This window comes from Equus asinus, chromosome 5 (genome assembly GCF_041296235.1).
Source record: "Equus asinus isolate D_3611 breed Donkey chromosome 5, EquAss-T2T_v2, whole genome shotgun sequence".
In the NCBI taxonomy this organism is placed as follows: Eukaryota; Metazoa; Chordata; class Mammalia; order Perissodactyla; family Equidae; genus Equus; species Equus asinus.
In genome coordinates this window covers 45,724,049-45,738,196 of record NC_091794.1, presented here as the reverse complement: position 1 = coordinate 45,738,196, position 14,148 = coordinate 45,724,049, and the positions used below count along the sequence as shown (strand labels likewise).

Below are 14,148 nucleotides of genomic sequence, written 5' to 3'. Positions count from 1 at the left end.
CCTAGTATTCTCTGGGTCAGGAAATTACTACTTTAGCAAACGAGAGGACATTTTGGAACCAAATTTATAATCTGGACATTTGATAATAAGACATGCTACTTGTAAGAAATGCAAACTATATATATATAGTCAATTAAAAGAAAAACAAGGTTAATAGGAAATCATGATGGTGGTTGTATACAAAAAAATCATTTTCATCCAATGTTACTGCAATAAAAAATAAATAAACGAAAACCATTTTCTTCATTTTCAGCACCATATAGTTGGCAACAATTAGAAAAGAAAACACATGAATGTATTTATATGTATTTATATGATAGAAAATGTATTTTAATATTATGTATTATGTGTGTATATAAAAAATTAGAGCTTCTGAAAAAAAGCCTTTGAATGACAAGATCTGCTATTAAATTTATGTCTGCTACATGTTACACAGTATTTCTTAGTAAAAGTAAGTGCTATAAAGCCATTTAAATAAAACTAAGACATTATTTAGTTTGTAAGGAAATTGAAACATTTTTCACCAGTTGGTTTAGTTCATAAAATATTTCAAAATACAAACAAGGAAATTTTCAACCTAAACTTAGGCTTGGGATATACCTTTTTTTGTTTATTTAATATTATTTGGGATGCTATGTAAGTTCAAAGTGCTTTGATGCTGTTTGAATTTATTTCACATAACAATTCCAGAAGTAGGACAAATTAATTCAGCAGCTGAATGATAGTATTACAGACTCTGTTTCTTTCTATCCTTCTGCTCTGCCATTCTCAAGATGTTAGTTTTGTCCTCAGTCAAACTTTCTCCATGCCTATAAGATCAGTCTAGGCATCATATGCATATACAACAGTGGGACAAAAAGCATTTTGTTAAGAGAGGGTGGGAATTTTGCTGGAAGTTCCCCTAACACATTTTCTTCCATCTTGTTGGCTAGATAGGGATAACATACATACCCTTAAATGAATCCCTGGCAAAGGAAATGGGGCCATTATGATTGGCCTAATTGGACGGTTGAGCCTAATCAGGATTGCCCCAAACATGGGCATAAACCAGTCTCTCCAGAGTTGCTTGGGAAAAAAGATAGACACTTAAAATGGATCAGGGCTCTGCCTAGCAAAGAAGAGGAAAAAAAAATGGTTTGGGTAGGAAGCCAAGAGTGTATATTGGAGAAACATAGTATTTGACTCTAGGCCAATAGATCTAAACCTTGGCTGCACATTAGAATCACCTGAGAAGCTTTTAAAAAATATTTTGATTTAGTTGTTCTGGGTGCCACATAGATATTAGCATTAAAGAAAAATTCTCCTGGGGCTGGCCCTGTGGCCTAGTGGTTGAGTTTAGCATGCTCCACTTGGGCAGCCCAGGTAGTCTAGTGGTTGAGTTTGGCATGCTCCACTTGGGCGGCCCAGGCAGTCTAGTGGTTGAGTTTGGCATGCTCCACTTGGGCGGCCCAGGCAGTCTAGTGGTTGAGTTTGGCATGCTCCACTTGGGCGGCCCAGGCAGTCTAGTGGTTGAGTTTGGCATGCTCCACTTGGGCGGCCCAGGCAGTCTAGTGGTTGAGTTTGGCATGCTCCACTTGGGCGGCCCAGGTTCGGTTCCTGATGTGGACCTACACCACTTGTCCGTGGCCTTGCTATGGCGGCAATCCACAAACAAAAATAGAGAAAAAAATTCTTCCAGTGATTTTAATGTATAGATAAGTTTGAGAACCACTGCTCTAGGTAAACTCAAGATGGAATGAGGAGACAAAAACCTTCATGAGTCTGCACACATTTAGCTGCTCAAGCAATTTTTTAGCTCTACTGAACTTTACCTGCAAATTAACTATTGACCAACAGGGTAAAATTACCAACACAAAATCGCACCACAGTTAATCTGCCAACCTGAAATGGTATTCTCTGCCATATTCACTGGACATATTCCAAGAATGTACGAGATTTGGGTAAAGTACTCAAACACCTTTAGTAACCAAGCTGAGTCGGGAGTTTATGTAAAAGTAGGAATGTTAGTCCCATTTTTGTGATGACAGAACTGAGTTGTAAAGAGGCTGTCAGTGGAAGCGATAGAACTAAGGTTCTTATCATAGTATCCTGACAGCCAGTGTTCTCTCATTCTACTCATTCTTGCTACTTTTGTTCTTATTGTATTTGAGAAAGATGTCGTTTGTTTTGGTCAAAGAAAAGCTTCATAATTCTAATAGCTACCATTTATTGACAACTTACTATGTGCCACGAACTGTGCTGGGTGCTTTATTCCTGCCCTAATGTTTATTTAATTGTTACAACAATCACGTGTAGTAAATATTACTAAGTCTTCTTTATAGATAAGGAAATTGGAACCCAGAGAGTTTGTTACTTCTACAAGGTCCCTTAATTAGTTCATTTCTCTGGAATCTAGAATTTGAACCCATGATGCCACAGGTAGCATTGGCATATATAATGCCAGAATGCATGTTCTTTTTATTTTTCCATGCATAGAGATTTGATTTTATGCAGTTCAGCAAATACCTATTGGTTGACTAATAGGTGATAAGTGCTGGGCTAGACCCTGGATTGGACTGCAATTTCCCTGCACACTATAATTTACTTTCTTTTTTTTTTTTAGAGGTGGGTTTATACCAGTTGATTTGCAACTGCACCAGGCACTTAGCATATAATCCAAGAACAACTGAGTGAATAAATGAAGAGGAATCTTTAGACTACTTATTTGAAACTGCCTTGCCAATAACTTCCTTTTCCTTAGGAACTTAAATTGTACATATTATAGCCTCTTAAGATGTAGATTAAATTGTACTGCCTGATATTTCCACACAAATATTGAGTTACTGAACAGTGTGTCTTGAATTGTTCAGTCACACTCCATATCGCTGTTTTGAGTAAAAACAGTACTCTTTTAATAAAAAGAGGTAATTGGTCTGTATGGCTGATGTTTATTTAGATACTTGCTTTAGAATGTTTTCTTCTAATTTAAAGAGAATAGGAAAATAAACTGGGCAATGGCTATTAAGAACTGGCTGGTTTAGTTTTTCATAGAGATAACATTTTCCAAATTATGGAGTTATGATATTGAAAATGAAGGGCAAGCTTCTTGTTGAGGGAAAATGTTCGAGTAGCCCTAATGTGGAATCTCATTAAAGCAACTGTCAGGATTCCTCTATTTTACCATCACCTCCCCTCTTCTGTAAGAAGCAACTGTCGTTTTGAGTGAGTGTACTGCCAAAGAGGCATTTACAAATAAATGAAAAATGTCACAATTGATTTCACTCCTTCCAGAATACTGTGTGTCAGCTTTGTCACAAACTGTCTTTGTTACTCTCTGTTTTAGATCTCCCAGCTGGACACTGGAAATAGCTTTTGATGGTTTAGGGCCTCTTCCATTTGACCCCAGGTAAGCCCTCTATTGGTGACCTTTTATAAATATTTGTAAAACTGTTTGAGCAGTTAGAGAATATAAAACCCCTTTCCCCTCTTTCTCTCTGTAACTGCTGTTTTTGTCAGAAAGCGTTCAGATGTCAATATTGTTCACTTACATTTTTGGACATTGGGAAGAATTATTCTGTGCATTACAAAGTATTGCAAAATTATGCAATTACATTGCACATTCTCTGCCCCAATACAATGGCTTGTTATTATCATGCTTAATCTAATAATAATTTCTAATAACACTATTACGTGTAAAGAAGATATATGGCTATGATTTTCCTATATTTGAAATAAATGTCTAAATTTTTATCACTCTTTCTTTATAATATCTTGAATATATATCTTTCCTATAATTTATATATAACATCATTGATGCACATTCATTCTTGCAATCACCATAAAGTAGTCTACCAGCACTACTGCCATCATGCATTATTGAGGACCTACTCTGACATGTATACTGTGGTAAGCACTTATATAAATTAGCTTATATAAATGTATCACAGTGGTACTTGAATCCTAAGTTAGTATGGATTTGAAAAAAAAGCCACTAATTAGAAATTGCTAGCAGTTTTTTTTTATTATGAATATTAAAGGAAATAAATCTTCGTATAATTATACTTTAAGAGACTTTAATCAGTATAATTAGTTATAGATTGTGCTATCAGTTGGGATTATTTAGCTTTCTACTTGAAGGATCCTGGAATGGACCAACTAGCAATATTCTGTTTCTCTTGGAAAACAGAAGTTGAAGCAATTCACTCATTTATTCAACAAATATTTATTAAGCACCTATGAAGTGCCAGCTACTTTACATTGAGGACATGATGGTGAAGAATATGTATCTATTTCTCAAGAGTTTATAGTCTCCCGGCAGTCAAGAAAATGGGCAAGTACAATAAAGTGTGATGAGTGAAAACAATAGGGATAAGCATGGGGTACAATATGAGAAATGAAATGAGCATCTAAGTCAGGCCAGGAATGGATGCTCAGGGAGTGATGTGGAAGTGGAATGTGGGAGAATATTAAATTTTGTTGGCAAAGTAACTTATGATGTCTGAAATATAGTGTGTAAAATAGGGAGATATGTCTAAAGAATTAAGGAAGGGGCAGATCACGAATGTCCTCATGAGCCATATTTGTGAATTCAGATATAATTGTCAGCAGTTATACTGGAAAGACTTCATCTGATATTGGACATTGTCTTCTAATCAGGCTGGTCACATTCTCACAGTGCCAGCTTACTATATATAATAACCAGCAAGGCAAGCCATTCTTGCTTTTTCACACCTATATAAAGAGAATATGCTTCCTGACATATAAGGTCTTTGTGAGCAAGCACCTGGGCTAATTCATCTTGTTTTCCTGGAATCTATTGCAGTACTTTGTACATAGGAGGCTGTCAATATTTATAGTGTGGGTTGAAATAATTGAATGTAAAACTCTGGAAAATGGAAAGGTTGACCCAATAGAGACTCTCCCCAAAGACTGGCTACTTATGACCATATACTCTTCTTTCCCTGATCAGTTTTCATAAGTGGCAAAATTTCTCTCCATGTCTCCTCTTTACTTTTAGATTCATAATAAGAGGCTCCATCAAAGAAAATCAATATGAAATGCAATTTTTAAAATAAACATTGATGTGTCAATTTATAAATAAAAAATTATATGTCAATAAATTCTCTTTAAACAACTTAAAAAAGGTTTGGAGGAACTAAGAGTAAGTGAAGAAGATAACTTTTAGTGAGAGAAGAAGTAACCAGTATATCCAATTTTTATTTATTTATTTTAACTCTAGAAAATATACAGTCAAAATACATTATAACAACTTTCTTTTGTAATGAGAAAGGGAGATGAAATGATAAACTATCAAAAAATTAATCCTATATTGTAAGATGATGTATCAAGAAGATAAATTTCACTTGTTTTGTAAGAAAAAAATTTAATTAGGAGTCTTTAAAAAATATGGTGATTCACAAATCACAAAATTACTTTAATTGTGTATATTACTGTATAGTTTGGACACTTTGGGTTCACTTTTAAAAGTGGATTCTATATACCTTACCATTATAAAGTTCTCCATTCTAGAGACTTTTCTTTGACTGGCTTTTCTGAGGTTATTCCTTTAAAGATTGCTGTCTTATGGTCAGCTTGCTGCCAGATTGTCCTTGAGACCAGTGGAGCATTTCTGTGAATTTTTTTGGTGTGGCCACATGAAATTCTGGAAGGACTGTGAACGCTCACCCAAAGCTGCAGAGTGTAGGGTATCAGCTCTCATGTATTTTTAGTGGCTTAAGGATAAAGAGACACAAACTGGTAGTTTCAATAAACCCAATAATTTTGGTAGAACATTTAAAATATTTTTTTCCAAACTAAAAATAACTTTAAAAAATATGAAACCTAAAGACATAGAATATTTAAGCAATAGCGAAAATATGAACAAGGATGCCAAGTTGCATACAGAATCTGTCAACCCTAGAGTAACCTGTTGTTCATACAGTAATGTTAAACATTTTGCAAAGTAAAGAAGAGGCAGTTCTCAAAGAAATGCTGCCTAGTGTTTTGGAATAATGAACATTTATCTGGCTTGCTGTCAGTCAAAATACAGGTGAAGAATAGCAAAATTAAAACAAAGCCTAATGAAGGAGTAGAAAAGAGGCAGAAAGAGAGCAATAGAACTGGGGAATGATGTGAAGGGGATCGGGATGTGCCACTCCCAAATATGCCTCTTTGGCATGAGAAGTATTTTGATCTGAAGGCATTTGAGTTCCTGAAATCCCTTATCTGACTAAAAGCAGAGCCTCCCAAAAGAACTGAAATGACATTAAATCCCCTTCTGCAGAGCAACTCTAATCTTCTCACAACACCCACACAGGCTTTGTTAGAAGACTCTCATATCCCCCATCTGTTCTCCTAAGGGCCCTTTTATCTTTCCAAAAAGACATTTGCTTTTCTGTAAGCCCTTACCCCCTACTTCCTTTCACCCAGTAAATTAGGTATATTGACCCCCAATTCTAACCACGCCTTAGTTACTCATCTCTGGGTGCTCCTTTGTATATGCCCAATGTACATGTTAATAATTTTCTGTTTGTTTTTCTTTTGTTACTCTGTCTTTTGTCAGTCTAATTTATAGGGCCCGAGCTGATGAACATAAGATGGGTAGAGGGTCATTTTTCCCTCCCCTACAGTTGACTGCCTAGAGTTCCATGGCACACAGTCACACTGAGTACTAGGGACTTCACTTTAGGAGCAGTTAGTATAGGAACTTGTTTCCCTACACCTCCAAGGTTGACACTTAATCTAAACTAACTCTTGGTATCTGATCCCAGTTTAGCAGCCCTGCCTCTAGACTGGGGCTGGTCCAGGTGAAATATACTGACAAATGAAAAGATTAAACTTGAACCACAAAGGCATTCTAGATGTCCTCAAAATTCCTCTGAAATGTGTTTTTAGCAAAAAACAAGACCCTCTGTCTTTAACAGCAAGTATGAATTTCTAATAGGTAAAATAAAAATTTGATTACTTCTTTCAATGTAAAAAGGAGCCCAAAGAAATAAGCTCAAAATCGTAACACCTTATCTCATATATATAACACATTTAACAAATAGAAATTTCTACTAAATAAAACAAAAATGATTACTTCCTTTACTGTAAAATAAGAGCTCAAACCAATCAGAAAAACCACTAACCTTTATGTATTTGGAGTTGGGAAGTGAATCAAAGTTCACAAAATAGAATTTCTTCCAGTAAGAGAAAGAAATTAAAAAAAACAAAAAAAAAAAGAAAGGAAAAGGCAGACGATGTGACCAGGCCTGCCAGTGGGATGTGTAAACAACTGCAAGCTGGACCAGTGGTCGAGGGATGGCTTCTGGCTGGGCCAGGTGGTGGTAACAGGATGAGGCACAGGCTGCTTTGTTTTGGGGTCATTTCCTGTGCTTATTCCATCTATTGGTTTCCTTCTTTTGCTTCCTCCTGAATCTGACAGCACCTGTTCTATACCGTTACCTTGGCAGGCAGCCTTACTGTACATTTTAACAAATTCTCTGTGCCAAATTTTTTCTGTAAGTTACCAAAGGCAATTGTTAAAAAACTTGCAGAGCAAGTGGGTCAAAACAAAACAGTTTTCTATGAAAGCTATGGTAGTCAAGTATACTACTAGCAGGAAGACCTCTTGTGAATTTTACACACAGCATTAGAAGCTGGCTTGTTGACAAGGAAAACTTTAATTGTTTTTAATTGTCTTGACAAAGGGGTGTAAACCTATGCCATTCTATTACCGTTTATTGAATGTCTGTTCATGCTAACATGCCCAATTTGGCTTCTCTTTTTCTTTAATATAGCTATGCAAATTTCCAGGCTGAGACAAAAGCAGTTCTTTTGCATTAGGACAAAGCCTTTTCCCAGCATTACAGTGTGGCTCATGACAATTTGTTGCCTGGAGACTAGGGACTTTACATGTGGATTTTCTTAATGATAGGTATTTTGAATTTTTCTATAGAAAAGTTGATAGAATTTTCTTCTCTTCGTAGCTGTGGCCCATCTATGTACCTTTTGCTATATGGAGATGGAAGGGGAGAATTAAAATATAACAGCACTCAAAACTAGAAAAACACAATTTCTGTTTGGACACATATTTTCATACTGGAAGTAAGGTTTTGTACACAGTAGAACTACATCTTTTCTCAAATTTCTTTCTCTTACTATATCTCTCTTCTTTATTCTAACCTGTTACTGTATATTAATTCCTAAATATGAAAATTCAGCTGTTGAAAAACAAAATTCAATCCAGTAAATTCAAAGGTCTAATTGGCTTTATCAGCATCCCATCTAGCAACTAGAAGGGGACTCCAAGGAGTTGTACAAACCGAAAGGTTTTTATAGGCAGAAGAAGGGTCAGGCAAGAAGGCATTAGCAAAAGAAGAGGATTGTTTCAGGCCAAGACATCTTCTTTTGGGGGCATGGGAACAGCAGGGGTTTTATCATGCAGATTATCTCACTAAAGCTAGTCAGGAGATTTCAGATGAACTGTTTAATGGTCACATTCCTGATAGGGGCTGAAACCATAATTGAGTCTTGGTTTTGCTGTCGTGGGGGCAAAATGAATCCATTTTGGGCCTGTTATTATGATTATTTTTTAACAATTTTTCCCTTTTGATCAAGCTCTCAGCCTAACTGAGAGATGAGATAAAAAATTAAGTCATTATAGACACTCAGCTATTGCTCTATAGTTCTTACAGCTTTCGTTGATCGTCTGTCTGGTATTCACAGGCCATGACTTCAGGTTCACAAATTTGAAGTCAATCATTCTCTTCATTCTTTGTCTGACATTCCAGTCTTAGGGAGATTATTTGCTTGGCAATTAGTGTCTGCAAAAATATATTTAAAACTTTTGAGAGAATATAACGTACCAGGGGGATTTTTATGATAACTATAAGAAGGACAATTCTCAATGTGTGGAGTGTACTTCGGAGCCATGGTTCCCAAGACCAAAACCAACCAAAATCAAATAAATCAAAGAAAAACCCTGTTGAAGAAGTCACCTTTTAAAGCCAAATGGCTTGCTCAGTGATCTTATGTAACTGAGTTTCAGCCTCCCCAGAAGTATTGATCCAGGTATAGCAGGTGGTGGTAGCCATAGCAGACACCTCCTTGCTCCACTAAAAGATAATCAAGGGCTATCCTATAATGAAGAACAACCTTTGCCAGAGAGTCCCAAAGATTTTTGCTGGGCAGCTGTCTTAGCAACAGAATCTGCAATATCTTTAAGAGTTAAGGAGAGGTTTCTGATTATAGCTTCATTTACTTTTACTCCTAACCAGGGAAGTAGGACCCCACCAAGGGAAGCGAACCCTGAATCATAAAATGCCTCCTGTAGGTCCTTTCTAGACCAGTTAGGGGAACAGTTAGATAACCTAAGAGGCATTGTCCAGCTGCCCACCAGCCATCTAGGCATTCATAGGCCCACGGAGAATGGTAATCACCACAGAAAAAGATGGATCTGTTGGGACACAAATGATTTTCACTATGGTGGCACTATTAATGGATTTATTTGCAAGAATGTTGCATTTGCCCGTCCCAACCAGGAATCAGTTGGATTTTCTCCTAGCCTGAAATAAAAGGTTGTTCTAAATTCCAGAAGTTATCCGCCTTAGCAATGGCCTGTGAGACATGGATGACGGTGTTATCTTTCCAATCAAGGCCAGAGTATAGGAAAGAAAGAGAAGAAGAAAGAGTTTCATGTTCAGTTAAAGTGTGAAGTCCTGATCCATCATCTTGGGTGGATGCAGTCCACTTTGATATTAGCTACTTTTCTTCCTCATCAATTTGATTTGGAGTTTGCCACTGTTTTACAGGACCATCTGTCAGGGGGAGTCTTCAGTTGTGAGATGCATGTCCAAGGCTCAAGTCTCTAAAGTTTGGCTGCCCTCTGGATAGCAAGGAGGACCTGGTATGATAGCTTCTAAGGAGCTTAGTGATTCCAAATCAGAAGAGTGGGAGAAAATTGGAAACATTAGTTTGGTGTGTCATAGTCCAATATTTGAAGAGACTAGAAGAATTCAGGATCCAGTTCAGTCTACAGGTATATAACAAAACATCAAAGACAATTAACAGGATTAAAATCTAATATCTACAAAGGTGCAAACATAATTTTCTCTGTACAGTTACCACCATTTTTTACCAAAGATAATCATAGTAAAACTAAATTTCTTTGAATTAAACTTGGCCTGATTATTTACATAAGTGCAGCAAAAATAGTGATTGACCATATAACCTCTTTGTAAGACTGCTTTACTGGAACCTTGTAAGCAACGTATTGGGTTGATTTTTCCAAGCAGTTCCTTGAAGCTTTCTGGTCATATCTGAGTCTATGCTCATCTCTCTAAAATATGACATTCCAGCAAAGCCTTGGTAATATAGACAATGTTTCTAATTGTGTCCTGTTACAAGGAGAACAGGTTTTTGTTGAGCTTATGCAAATAAATATGTTGTAATGAAAGTAAGAATGTTCACTGAGAGTTTCTGAATTCTGGAGGGATCAGGTAGGGAGAAAAGTAAATGTTTCATCTTTGTTCAGAAAGATGTACTTTCCAAAATTGCTGTTAGTTATAGATGGCTTAAGCGAAAAAGTCTCCTTAAATCTGGAAAAACAAAAATTAGAGCATCCTTCTCAGTTCGTGCAGTCCCATGTAATTAATATTTGTCATATTTGAATCCAGTTTTTCCATTAGTTCTCTCAAACTTGCCTGATGATTGATTGAGGGTGATAGGCACAGTGATAATTCCAAGAAGTTTGCAAGGTTTTTGTTAAGGCTTATATGATCTACCCGGTGAAGTGGATGCCTTGATCATTGGAGATTGTGGAAGGTATTCCCCTGGTGGGAAACACATTTTCTAACAGTTTCATTGCTACTGTGAGGGCATCAGCCTTGCAGTAGAGGAAGGCTTTAACTCACCTGGAAAACATACATTCTGTAACAAGAACATATTGATAACCCAAGCCAAGTGGCAATTGAATGAAGTCCAGCTGCAGGTGTTCAAAAGGTCCAAAGGGAGGAGGTATGAGACCTCTGGGGACAAAAATAGTTTTTCGTAAATGTGCTATAGTGGGTGAAGGAATGCAAAAACTTAAAAATGCGGTTTACCAGGGAGTCAGGAAAAACCAAGTAGCTGTCTTGGGTTTCCCATAGCCCTGACTGTTTGTTTAATTTACAGCCATTGTTTACCCATCTTAATTTCTCTGATTCAGGAGCAGACTGTTGCCATGTTAAAAGGACATCAGGATGGCAAAAATCTGGCACTGAAGTGTCATTTTTTTGCAGAAGCAGAATGGACTTCAGCCACAATCTTTATAGATTCTGTTGCTGCTGGCTTTGCGTGAAAGTCATCTAGGGCATTTTCTCCACACTCAGATTTAGTCCTTTTAGCATGAGCCTCAATTTTGATGACACAGCATTTTGTACTAGGGCATAATCAGATTTACAGGAATTTCACATAATTTCTAGTATACTTATATAAATACAACATAAAGAAGGCTTAGTAGTATTTTTTATTTGACAATGCTTCCCATGTAATTTAACATACTAAGTTAGTCTAATTAGTTTAACAAATATTTTGGAATTTTCCAAGAGCCCTCTGGAAAAATCCTGACGTTTCTTCCAGGTTAAAAAGACTTCATTTTTAGAATTTGATTTTGAGAAATTTTTTCCAAGATATCAAAAGGTTTGGAAGCTTGGTTAACTACAATCACAAATCAATATGAAACTATTCTTAATTATCTATTGGCAAAATTTAGTTCTTTTTTTTAATTTTAATTTTATTTTTTATTTATTTATTTTTTTGAGGACAATTAGCCCTAAGCTAACATCTGCTGCCAATCCTCCTCTTTTTGCTGAGGAAGCCTGGCCCTGAGCTAACATCTGTGCCCATCTTCCTCTATTTTATATGTGGGAAGCCTACCACAGCATGGCTTGCCAAGCGGTGCCATGTCCGCATACAGGATCTGAACCCGTAAACCCTGGGCCACCAAAGTGGAATGTGCAAACTTAACTGCTGCACCACTGGGCCAGCCCTGAAAACTTAGTTCTTTTAGTGTTAAGAAGATGCAGTTTTCCTAAGTCATCAAAGATCTGATAAAGACAGTGAACACAGGAAATTATTTTGATAAAACAAAAACTTTGCTTTTCTTTTGTAATCTCTTATCAGGAGCAGATGAATAGTCCAATAAAACTTTCTCCTTTAGTGGATAAAAGAAAATTAAGTTCTAGTTTTATTTAAGTCCACTACTGATATTAAAGCTTAATTTTAAAACCCTTATAATAACAATTTAATTTTTGCCAGCCTGATAACACAAGAAAAAATTCTATTTCTCTCTTTCTTTCTATATACATTTAGTTTGTCCTTTGTTTTTCTCCTTCCCATTCAGAAATAAACGAAAATTTTAGTTTAGATAAAATTACTCTCATTTCCCTTAAAAAATGCATCTTCATTCTTCATACCTCTTCTCACCAAATACATATTCTACTTTTCTTGCGTACACAGTTGTTTCTCCTACATTCTAGTAGTCTTAATTGCATATGTGAAAAATTTTAGCCCTCAGAAACGTTTAATTTCTAGTGAAAAATAAGAAGTAATTATGATCTGTCTTTTACATCAGTATTATGTGTATTGGCAGATTAATAAGTACTTTTTTATAATGTCTAGAAACATCTGCCTTTTCACTGAAAATTTCTCAGCATGGCATAAAACATATTTACCAAGAGACCCAAATATTTTAGTTTCTCAGTAATAAGGAATGCAGAGTAGATAAATTTATTTTCAGTAAATAATGTTTCACTATTTTATCTTATTTAGGAACGGCCTAGCTATTCAATGAATTTCCCATAATTTAATTTAACTTAGCAAAACTCTTAAGTTTCAAGCTACCAAAAAGATTTTGGAAGTTATTTTTAAGTACACCTACCGTAAAATATAATTGTGGCTAAAAAGTTTACCTATAAACTCTAATTCCATTTACATCTATCTAAATCTTTTGCTCTCAGCAATTATATTTAGAATACCCATGAAAACTTCAAGAGACATTAGACAAAATCAACCATGATTCTAGATTATTTTTTGCTGACGAATTTTGTAACTGAGATAGTATGAATTTGACCCAGGTATAGTAAAAGTAGTTTATCTGCTATTCAATATTGATAACTTTAAAGACATGTCAGTTTTAATTAAACCAACAAACTTAAAATATCTTTTATTTACTGAAGATTATTCCAGATGACATGTGCTTGAAAAGCATTTGAGTTAGTTTCTGTGTTTCTGAGAACTTTAGTATGTCCAATCCTTAGAAGGGCTTGACCTTTAACCCAATTAAATAGAGCTCTTTTACACGTTAATTTTAGCAATACCATCTGGAGGTAAAAGATAATGTCACACATCCATAAAATATATAGACAGATGAAAACAGAAACCTTATGATTACTAATATTTGTGGAGAAGACACTTAAGATTTTTCATTAGCCCAATTTCTAAATACCTCCTGTCTCCCTCTCTCTTTTTTTTTTTTCTCTGATGAGAAACTTCTCCCTTAAGTTTCCAGGTCAAAGAATAGCTCTCAGGTCCTAGAGAGATGGGGGTTGATAATCTACATCACAAAGGCACAGAAAAAGAATCCAAGTTTTCTCCAAGATGGAGTTTGGGGAGTATATTTATTTATTATCAGAGATTTAGAGTAATTTAAATCTTTAAGTGCAAGACAATTCTGTTTCTAGTGTCCTGATCTTTTACAATACCTTCGGCAATTTGGAGATGAATAAGGGAGATTTTGGGATTGGCAAAAAGGACAAGTGAACTTTGAATTGCTTTCCAGAGTCACACCTTTGGCCCTGTAAAGACTTGATTTGTAAAACAAAGGTGCTTGTGGGGTTTTTTGGATTTCTTTTTTCCTCTCTGGGTATATTAACTTAGAAGAGAAGGCAAAAAAAAAAAAAAAAAAAGTTCCTGCCAGGCTTTGAATAATTTTAGTTTCCCCTGACTGTTTAAGAGAATAAAGTAGCAGTTTACAAAAAAATTCCTCAGAATTTTGTCAACTCTGGGAGGGGCCTATGCAGGATCATTCAAGTTAATGTTGAAGAAGTTGCCTGAGGCATTTGAGGGCAATTTCTTTTTCAGTGTCTCAGCTGATTACAATTGAGACATTGATTTCTGGGCCAGTGTTTTGATACTGGACTCCCTAGG

At 35.9% G+C, this 14,148-nt stretch overlaps 1 protein-coding gene across 3 annotated transcripts in view; it reads left to right on the top strand.

The window, feature by feature from the left end:
* The window catches only part of NAALADL2 (N-acetylated alpha-linked acidic dipeptidase like 2), a 1,281,993-nt gene that overhangs the window by 76,406 nt on the left and 1,191,439 nt on the right, over positions 1-14,148 (top strand). For all 3 annotated transcript variants that reach the window (XM_070509419.1, XM_070509420.1, XM_044771090.2), the window contains exon 2: positions 3,323-3,385. The gene's annotated coding sequence lies outside the window, so the exon portion shown is untranslated. The remainder of the gene's footprint in view (positions 1-3,322; positions 3,386-14,148) is intronic.